This window comes from Hyperolius riggenbachi, chromosome 5 (genome assembly GCF_040937935.1).
Source record: "Hyperolius riggenbachi isolate aHypRig1 chromosome 5, aHypRig1.pri, whole genome shotgun sequence".
NCBI lineage: Eukaryota > Metazoa > Chordata > Amphibia > Anura > Hyperoliidae > Hyperolius > Hyperolius riggenbachi.
Genome location: NC_090650.1, coordinates 12,820,002 through 12,829,582, shown reverse-complemented (window position 1 = coordinate 12,829,582; position 9,581 = coordinate 12,820,002). Strand labels below are relative to the sequence as shown.

Genomic DNA, 9,581 nt, shown 5'->3' with positions numbered 1-9,581 from the left:
TTGTCTCCTTTTAAACAATACCAGTTGCCTGGCAGTCCTGCTGATCTATTTGGCTGCATTAGTGTCTAAATCACACCAGAAACAAGCATGCAGCTAGTCTTGTCAGATCTGACAATAATGCCAGAAACACCTGAATCAGAATCGACCCGTGTATTTGTGTATTCCCAGCATTAGGGGCAGAGGATCAGCAGGGCTGCCAGGCAACTGGTATTGCTTAAAAGGAAATAAATATGGGAGCCTCCCTATACCTCTTAAGGTGCGTACACACATGCGACTATAGTCGTTTGTAACGATCGTTCCCCGATCTTTACCAACGACGATCGTTACAAAAAACGAACCACCGACTATTAAGGCAAACGACGAACGAGCCAAATCGCTACAAAAGAAAGTTCTGTCTCGGCGGATTTTTTCCAACGACGATCGTTTGTAAAAGTAGTACATCGTTGGATAACGGTAGTTTGTACTAGGCTGGACATGCGTATTTCACTATTTCTCCATGAAACTTCTCATTTTTATGTGCAAGCGCAATAATTGCTTTACGTGATGTAACGTTCGTTCTAACGATCAGATCGTTACACACATTTTAAAACTAACTTTACTTAGGTCGTTCTTTCATCAATTAAAAGTTCGTTCGTCGTTCTCAACGAACGATCGTTGTCGCATATGTGTACGTACCTTGGGTTCACTTAATGGTGGCCATACATTGTACAATTTTTACATACAATCTTACCATTTCTATGTAGTATAAGGGTAAATTGAGTAAATATACTGAAAGTATAATTTAGGCAGCTCCCTTATACTACATAGAATTGGTAAGATTGGATGAACAAAATTGTACCATGTATGGCCACCTTTAGGCCTGGAACCCACTACAAATCGCAAATCGCTAGCGTTTTTAAGTAGCATTTTGTAAGCGATTTCATGAGTGTTTTCCGTCGTTTTTGCCAGCGATTGTGATAGCGATTTGCGATTAGTGATTTTAATTCTGATTGGTCCTTTCAATTTATTTTAATTTTTTTTACAGTTTGCAGTAATTTAAAGTCACACACAAAGCGATACGTGTAGCGATTCATGAGCGATTTGTCAGCACTTCAATACTTTACATTGAATGGCTCCCAAAATGCTGTGTGTCCTGCGATGGCGATTTTGCTAATAGCAATCGCTACTGTGAAATTTGTTACATTTATTTACATTGGCAGAGCATTTAGGGTAATCGCTAGCAAATTAAAGCCACCCCTAAACGCTCACTAGTGGGTTCCAGGCCTCAAACTGGGGCCAACTTTGTTTGTTTTGCCCCTTTAGTAATTTATTTTTAGATTAGACCTTTTCTTTTTTATTGTAATTGTTTCTGTATTTATTTATTTAGTTTATAACTAAACCATACAATAGACAGGCAGCCCATCCTTGGTTCTGTAGTACGGTAACATTAGCACAGCGTTCGCCGTTCTGCCGCATACTAGGTCGCGGTGATGCCCCATTTTTTTTTCCCCGTTAGAAAGCCTTCCACTTGTCAGTCTAAATATCACTCATCCTATTTGTCAGGCATAACTGAGAGTACATATCGCCTCTAATAACAGTCAGGCAAGAGGAGCATTTATAATTAAAACATGTGGCTTGACCTGGGTGTTCAGAGACGTCGCCGTGGAGAAACTCTGGATAAACGCCGCAGCTTGAGGATACGCCGAGACGCTGTTGTGGTTCCTGTGCGCTTTATTAATGCATCTCTTTATTGTAACGCTTCTAAAACCGCTTCTGACGTTCCGTCGCATGGAGACAAGTGTGTCAAGGCTTCCTCACGATTTCTGGAATGTGCCGCTAGTTTGGGGACTGAAGCAGGTAAATTAGGCGTGGGTCGGGTAAATTGGGCACCCCTATAAGCCCTAATGCAATTGGCAAAGTCAGTTAAAGAGAGTCTGAAGTGAAAATACAAAAAACAAAAACAGATACTCCATTACTGTGAACCCATGCTTTGCATCTGAGTGAACCTAACTCGCCTAATCTCCATGCCAGGGTGGATTAATATGGCTGTATGGGATAGGGCATTAACCAGTACAACAGAGTAACCAAGGAGCTCATGCTGACCCAAACCACTAAAGGGAACCTAAACAGAGAAGGATGTGGATGTTTCCTTTTAAACAATACAAGTTTCCTGGCAGTTTTGTTCCTCTCTTTGGCTGCTGTAGTAAGTGGATCCCAAGCCTGAAACAAGCATGCAGCTAATCCAGTCTGTCTTCAGTCAGAGCACCTTATCTGCATACTTGTTCAGGGGCTGTGGCTAAAAGTATTAGAGACACGGGATCAGCAGGCGATTCAGGCAACTGGTATTATATTAAAAGGAAAAATCCATATCCTTCTCCGTTTAGGTTCCCTTAAGAAAGTATAGGGGAATGAATATAATAGACCAAAAAGTCCTCCTACGAAGCATCACTGAGTATAATGTCACTTCTTAAAACAGACTAAAGTCTGACAGGATTAGCCACATGCTCGTGTTCGGTTTGATTCAGACACTACTGATGCTTGAAAGATCAGCTGGACTGCCAGGAAACTGGTATTGTTTAAAGAGAGCCCAAGGTTAAAAAAAAAAAAACTAGGCTACCTGTTCCAGGGGGCTGGGCAGACTAGGCAGCCACCATACCCTCCACCCTCTGCCCCTCCGTTAGCCAGATTTCCTTTGGTTTCGCTTTTGTGACCTCTGTGGTCACGACTCTGGAAGAAGAGCAAGATGCTCTCCCAGCGTGCAGGGAGGCGGGGGAGCGGCAGGGGGCGAGGCCAGGCAGAGATAGCTGCCCAATGGCAGCTGTGGAAAGCCTGCAAGAACACCCCCAGTGGGCGTTTTGAGCAGGCAATACCTCTGTACTCCCTTACCTTCCGAATAGTGACAATTATTCAAGGGGTGATAGTACGGTGTTTGGGGTTTAGGGCAGAAAGCGGCACGGGGTGGGGGGAAAGAGGCATGTCATGAGGTAGGGAACATGCCTGTGTGTCCCATGTGCCCCCCCCCCCCTGCCGCATCGACTCGGGTTCTCTTTAAAGAGAACTGGTAACAAAAAAAAAGATCCCCTGGGGGCTACTCACCTTGGTAAGGGGAAGTCTCAGGGTCCCAGTGATGCTTCCCCCTCCGCTGTAGCTGCAGGCAGTCCAGCGCTGGCTCCCCCGAAGTCTCCCGCAATCTTCGCTCGACAAGCCTGACAAGGCCTGATATATTTACCTTCCCGGCTCCAGCGCAGTATCGGCTCTCTGCTCAGAGATAAGAGGAAATAGCCGATCTCCGTCAAGTCAGGAGACTTGCGCCTTCGCAGTAGAGCGGCCCAACAGCGATCAGCTATGTCCGCCTATCTCCGAGCGGAGAGCCGATATTGCGCCTGCGCTGGAGCCGGGAAGGTAAATATTTACATCCCCGCTGTTCAGAGGGACACATCGAGACTGCCGTGGGACACAGGAGGACGGGGGAAGCCTCGATAGGATGCGGAGGCTTCCCCCTCCCGAGGTGAGGACCCCCCAGGGGAACTTTTTGTTGTTACAGGGTTTTTTTAGAGCAAATCTGTAGTGAAATTTTCATATAGCTTTCCCGTTCCACTCACAGCCCCAGCGCTGTCCCCAGTTCAAATTTGCTGCCTCCGGGAGCCCTTGGAAGACGTAGAAAGCATTTCCCCGAGTGCTTCCAAAGATGGTCGGCTCTGCACTGCACATGTGCGAGTGCGCACAAGAACACGCTCACGCGTGCGCCGTACAGAGCAGCCTTTTCTTCGGAAGCACTCGGAGATGTGAGTGCTTCCGGTAGCTTCCAAGGATCTCAAAGGCATATTCCATTAGTTGGTCGATTATGTGCAACGGAGGTGACAGCGCTCCAAAGAGGGGACTGTGGGCCAGATTTATCAAGAATGTCTGAGACAAAATATTGGTAGGTTTTTAGAAATCTGTGCAGAAATGTCTCAGACATCCTAAGAAATCATTAGATAGTGCAGATTCCTTCTAAAACTGTTGTAAAATAGGAGGAGCTAGGAGGAGTCTCTCAGACAGTGCAGTGTGTGGGGGAATTGCTGTTGCTGAGGTAACCAACACATGTTCTGTATTGATAGCAGCAGGCTCTGAGGAGGAATTCAGCAGGGGGGAGGAGCACCTCACAAATCATGTCTAGCCTGCACTCTGCAATCATGTCTAGCCTGCAGTTCTACATCTGTAGAACTGCTATCAAACACTTCTTAATCTGCATCAGTTTAGGGATGGATTTGCACTTTTCTTAACTGTAGTGCAGTTCTAAAAATTCATGCTAAATTGCCACTCTTACCTGGGATTTAAGAAGGTTCTTATTATCATGCAGAACTGTTCTCCCTGCTGGTTAGAACAGATTTAGAAAAAACAACTGTAGGTAATAGGCAGATAAATCTCCCCCTGTGAGAGGAGTGGGAAGGCTTTATAGGACCCAGAGCCTTCCCTCTCCTTGGGTGAGTATCTGACTTAAAAAATAATGTCACTTCAGGTTTACTTTAAAGAAAACCTGTAATAAAGTAAAAGTGCCCGGGGGGGGTTACCCCAGGAGGGGTAAGCCTCTGTTTCCTGAAGTTTCCCACATCCTCCCCAGCCTCAGGCTGGCAGCCCCCAAACAACGTGTAGCAATATTTAAAAGATACCCGAAGTGACATGATGAGATAGACATGTGTATGTACAGTGCCCAGCACACAAATAACCATGCTGTGCTCCTTTTTTTCTTTCTCTGCCTGAAAGAGTTAAATATCAGGAATGTAAGTGGCTGACTCAGTCCTGACAGGAAGTGACTACAATGTGACCCTCACTGATAAGAAATTTTCCTTTTTATCTCTTTCTTGCTCTCAGAAGCCATTTTCTGCTAGGAAAGTGTTTTATAGTTGGAATTTCTTATCAGTGAGGGTCACACTGTAGTCACTTCCTGTCTGAGTCAGGACTGAGTCAACCACTTACATACCTGATATTTAACTCTTTCAGGCAGAGGAAGAAAAAAGGAACACAGCATAGTTATTTGTGTGCTTGGCACTGTACATACCCATGTCTATCTCATCATGTCACATTTCACTTCCGGTATCCTTTAACTATCCGTGCTTTCGCGTAGACACAGTGCAAACGTCTCCTCGGGTTCCGCTGGAAATAGCAGAGGCATAAGTTGCCTGCGTAGTAGAGCGGACTAGATCGGGGTTGGGAGGAAGAAGCTTGTACTGCGGATGTGCAGGAGTGCAGAAATGTAAAAATTACAGTGCAGTGAATGCCCCTACTGCACCTGTGCCAACAAGCTTGTCGGAGGGTTTTTGGCGGCTGCCAGTGCTGGTTCTCCAAGGATGACGAGGAAGGGGGAAGCCTCAATAGGATCCAGGAGGCTTTCGTCTCCCTAGGTAAGTACCCACCAGGGACACTTTTTTTCCTTACTGGGTCTCTTTAAAGGACAACTGAACTGAGAGGTATATGGAGGCTGCCATAATGATTTCCTGATAAACAATACCAGTTGCCTGGCAGCCCTGCTGGTCTATTTGGCTGCAGTAGTGTCTGAATAACACCAGAAACAAGCATGCAGCTAATCCTGTCAGATCTGACAATAATGTCAGAAACACCTGATATACTGCATGCTTGTTCAGGGTCTATGGCTAAAAGTATTAGAGGCAGATCAGCAGGACTGCCAGGTAACTGGTATGGCTTAAAACAGGGGGGTGCCCATTAGGTAGATCGCGATTTACCGGTAGATCGGGAAGGACTTCATGGTAGATCTCGACCCCGCTACATTTTCCATTCTGTATATACAAGTGTGCTCCTAAAATTGTACATAGGTAGATCATAAGGCCCAATTCACACCTAAAACCGCAAAACGCCGGCGATTAACGTGGAAAAATCACTGGACACTGCAGTGTTTTGGGAGCAATCGTGATTAGCGGTGCTATGCATGCTAATCGCGATTGCTAATCGCTAATCTGCGGCAAAACGCTGCATGTTACGTGTTTGTGGAGAACACTGCCATAGGCTTACATGGGCTAGCGGTTTTTAAAAACCGCTAGCGTTTTGCGCTGAGCGGGAATTGCGCTATTCCCGCACAAGTGTTAATGGACCCTTAGACTTGATAATTTTTTAAAGTAGCTCACAAGCCAAAAAAGTGTGGCTACCTCCAGCTTAAAAGGAAATAACTATAGCAGCCTTCATTTCCCTTTAAAGGACAACTGAAGTGAGAGGGATATGGAGGCTGCCATATTTATTTACTTTTAAGCAATACCAGTTGCCTGGCAGTCCTGCTGATCCTCTTCCTCTAATACTATTAGCCATAGCCCCTGAACAAGCATGCAGCAGATCAGGTGTTTCTGACATTACTGTCAGATCGGACAAGACTAGCTGCATGCTTGTTTCTGGTGCGATTCAGACACTACTGCAGAGAAATAGACCAGCAGGGCTGCCAGGCAACTGGTATTGATTAAAAGGAAATAAATATGGCAGCCTCCGTATACCTCTTACTTCAGTTCCCCTTTACGCAAGGGGAAAAAAAAAAGGATTGCAAGCTTAGTTACAAGCACAGTGAAGCGAGGGGGAGACGTTTATGTAACGCATCCTGCAAATCGCCATGAATGAGCGAATGAAAGGGGGTCTTTATAAAGCACAAGCTTTCTTTGCAACATTGTAGCCAGTCCTGGCAGAGGGATGACACAGAGTGAGTACTCTTCCCTTTCATGCCTCTCTCTGGCCTGTTTTCCTGCCTCTGCCCCATGTGACCCTCTGTGGAATTTTTGTGAATGAAGCTGTAGAGCTGTGAGAGCCTGGAGGCAGATCTGGCCTGAAAGTCTATGAATAAACACATCAATCAGATTAGAAAAACACAGCCTGCCATTGGCTGAGAGGCCCAGGCTGACTGGCCGGGATCCAAACCCCGCCTGGGTTACCGGGGCAACCAATCCTGCTCTGGCCGCTCCAGAGGTTGCATGCAAACTGTTGCTCACATTACAGGAGGCGGGAGGGAGGCTGGATACATAATATCTCCCTTCCAGGATGGAACCTGCAGATCGCAAACCTTGCACAGGCCCCACGGCGATCTAATGGCCCGCAGGCGAACTACAAGTATCAGCGTGCTGCGGGTGCCTTGCATCGACTTGATAAATCATTCTGGGTACACACAATGCAATTTCTCATCCAATCGTTCAATGGTAATCTGACAGGAAGTTGCATCGTGTGTACATGTCCAATCTGCTCTCGATTGATAACAGGATCGGTTTTCCTGCGACAACTTTGAAAGATCGATCCTGTTATTGAACGGGAGCAGATCTAACATGTCAGAAATAATTGTCCGATTCCCGTCAATCGGACAGAGTTGTATCATGTGTACCAAGACTATTGTGGTCGGGTTATGCCTGGTACTCACCATGCAATGTCCTGCCAGATCAATCTGACAGGAAATTGCATGGTGTGTATGTGTACCAGGCATTAGAGCAATTGTTGCATCAGTTCTGAATGGCATATGTTTTCAGTTGCCTTTACAGAGCACTGATAGGATTAGCTTCGCGGAATCAGCACTAAGGCCTCTTTCACAGCGGGACGTTAAAGTCGCACGTTAAAACAACATTTAACGCAGAATAACTCACTGCAATGAAAAATCAATGCCCCGTTCACAGTGCACACGTTACGTTTGTGTGTAACGTGCAGCGTTATTAGAAAGTTAAGAAAAAGACACCGAGAGCCCATTATGGTGTAGTATGCTCAGGACAATAGTGGATAATGTAATGTGAGAAGGTTATACTCACAAACGATTACCGCTGAGGCAACCACTGTGTATGCAGGTGAGGAGATTAGACCTGCCCTCACTCAGGGTTAAGAAGTCGCTCTCTGTAGATAGAAGAAAGGTAGGGGTGGGTCCCCCTTCCACCAAGGGTGGACACTAAAATGACTGATGAACAGAAGCGCCAGCAGAATAAAAACAATAATTAAAAGTTTTAAAAAAATATGCTGGGGAGGCAGTGGTGGACTTACCTCCGAAAGCAGACTAGACTACTTGTCTGACATAAACAAACACTTTATTAGTACCCCAATAGATGCAACGCATTTCGCAGGACCAAGCCCGCTTCATCAGGCAATAAAACAGGGGACAAAACAGTAGCTCTCAGGTACCACATATAGCGCCTATGTGGTACCTGAGAGCTACTGTTTTGTCTCCTGTTTTATTGCCTGATGAAGCGGGCTTGGTCCTGCGAAATGCGTTGCATCTATTGGGGTACTAATAAAGTGTTTGTTTATGTCAGACAAGTAGTCTAGTCTGCTTTCGGAGGTAAGTCCACCACTGCCTCCCCAGCATATTTTAAAACTTTTAATTATTGTTTTTATTCTGCTGGCGCCTCTGTTCATCAAAGTCGTTATTAGAAAGTGCTGCATGCTGTGCGTTATACACGTTATTAGCTGCGTTGGACTGTTTGCACATGCTCAGTGATGACTTGGAATACATGACATTGCCTGTATGCTCTACTGTATGCGACCGTAACAGGGCATGAAGTTGCGTTGCAACTTTTTTTGGGCGTTGCGTTGTAATTTACGTTGCGACTAACTACGCATCAAACCGCAACGTCCTACTGTGAAAGAGGCCTAATTCTGAAGAAATGACTGAAAAAGTGACTCCCAAAATCCAGCAAATGACTGATTGCTTCCCAATTAGAATTCGAGATCGTGAAGCAGCAATCAATGTGCCACACTAATTGATTGGATTAAGGAAGAAATTGATTGGGTATCAAATTGCAAGTTTTGTATAACGTAATGCAGCCTACAACTGAATACTCACCTGACAACCGAGGAACATGGATCCCAGCGATGTGATCCCCGATCCATCTTCCAGAGGGCGGGTACACACGACATCACGTGACGGCGCAAACGGGAAGTCAAACGATCGCGGGACTTTGCACGGAGTCATCGGGGATCTTAAATAAAACCTGTAACGAAAAAAGGTTTTATTTACGATCCCTGGGGGTACTCACCTGGGGTGGGGGAAGCTTCCAGATCCTATTGAGGTTCCCCCTGTCCTCCTGTGTCCCACGGTGGCGGCGATAAAGCTCCGGGAACAGCTGAGATGTAAATATTTACCTACCTGGCTCCAGCGCAGGCGCAGTATCGGCTCTCCGCTCGGAGATAGGCGGAAATAGCCGATCTCCTGCGCCTGCGTAGCAGAGCGTACCTGACAGAGATCGATTATTTCCGCCTATCTCATGCTGAGCAGGGGGATGAGCAGAAACTACGCAAGTGCGAATTTTCGCATCGTAGTTCGCATCTACGCATTGTAGTTCGTAGGCGAATTCTCAAAACTACGCGTGCGATTTTACGCGTAGCGAAGTACCATTACGCGTAGTTTACGCCCCTAAGTGTAGTTCTCATGTGTATTGCGAAGTAAACTACGAATGCGTTTTTTGCGTCTATTTTTCCGCGTACGATTGTATGCATACAAAATTACACATTGGAAAGGGGAATGTACGCATAGAAGAGTTACTGGTACAAGCAATTTGCAGAGGAATTCATGCGTACATTTTTAACAATAATGGCATAAGCGTCCGCATGTAGTACGCTACGCACTACGCGTAATTGCGTATTTTAATGCGTTATTT

The 9,581-nt window shown here is 45.9% G+C and overlaps 1 protein-coding gene across 1 annotated transcript in view; it reads left to right on the top strand.

Annotated features, from left to right (window-relative positions):
• Positions 1-7,090: 7,090 nt before the first annotated feature.
• The window catches only part of ETV1 (ETS variant transcription factor 1), a 115,175-nt gene continuing 112,684 nt past the window's right edge, over positions 7,091-9,581 (top strand). Inside the window, exon 1 of the mRNA XM_068235091.1 lies at positions 7,091-7,111. The gene's annotated coding sequence lies outside the window, so the exon portion shown is untranslated. The remainder of the gene's footprint in view (positions 7,112-9,581) is intronic.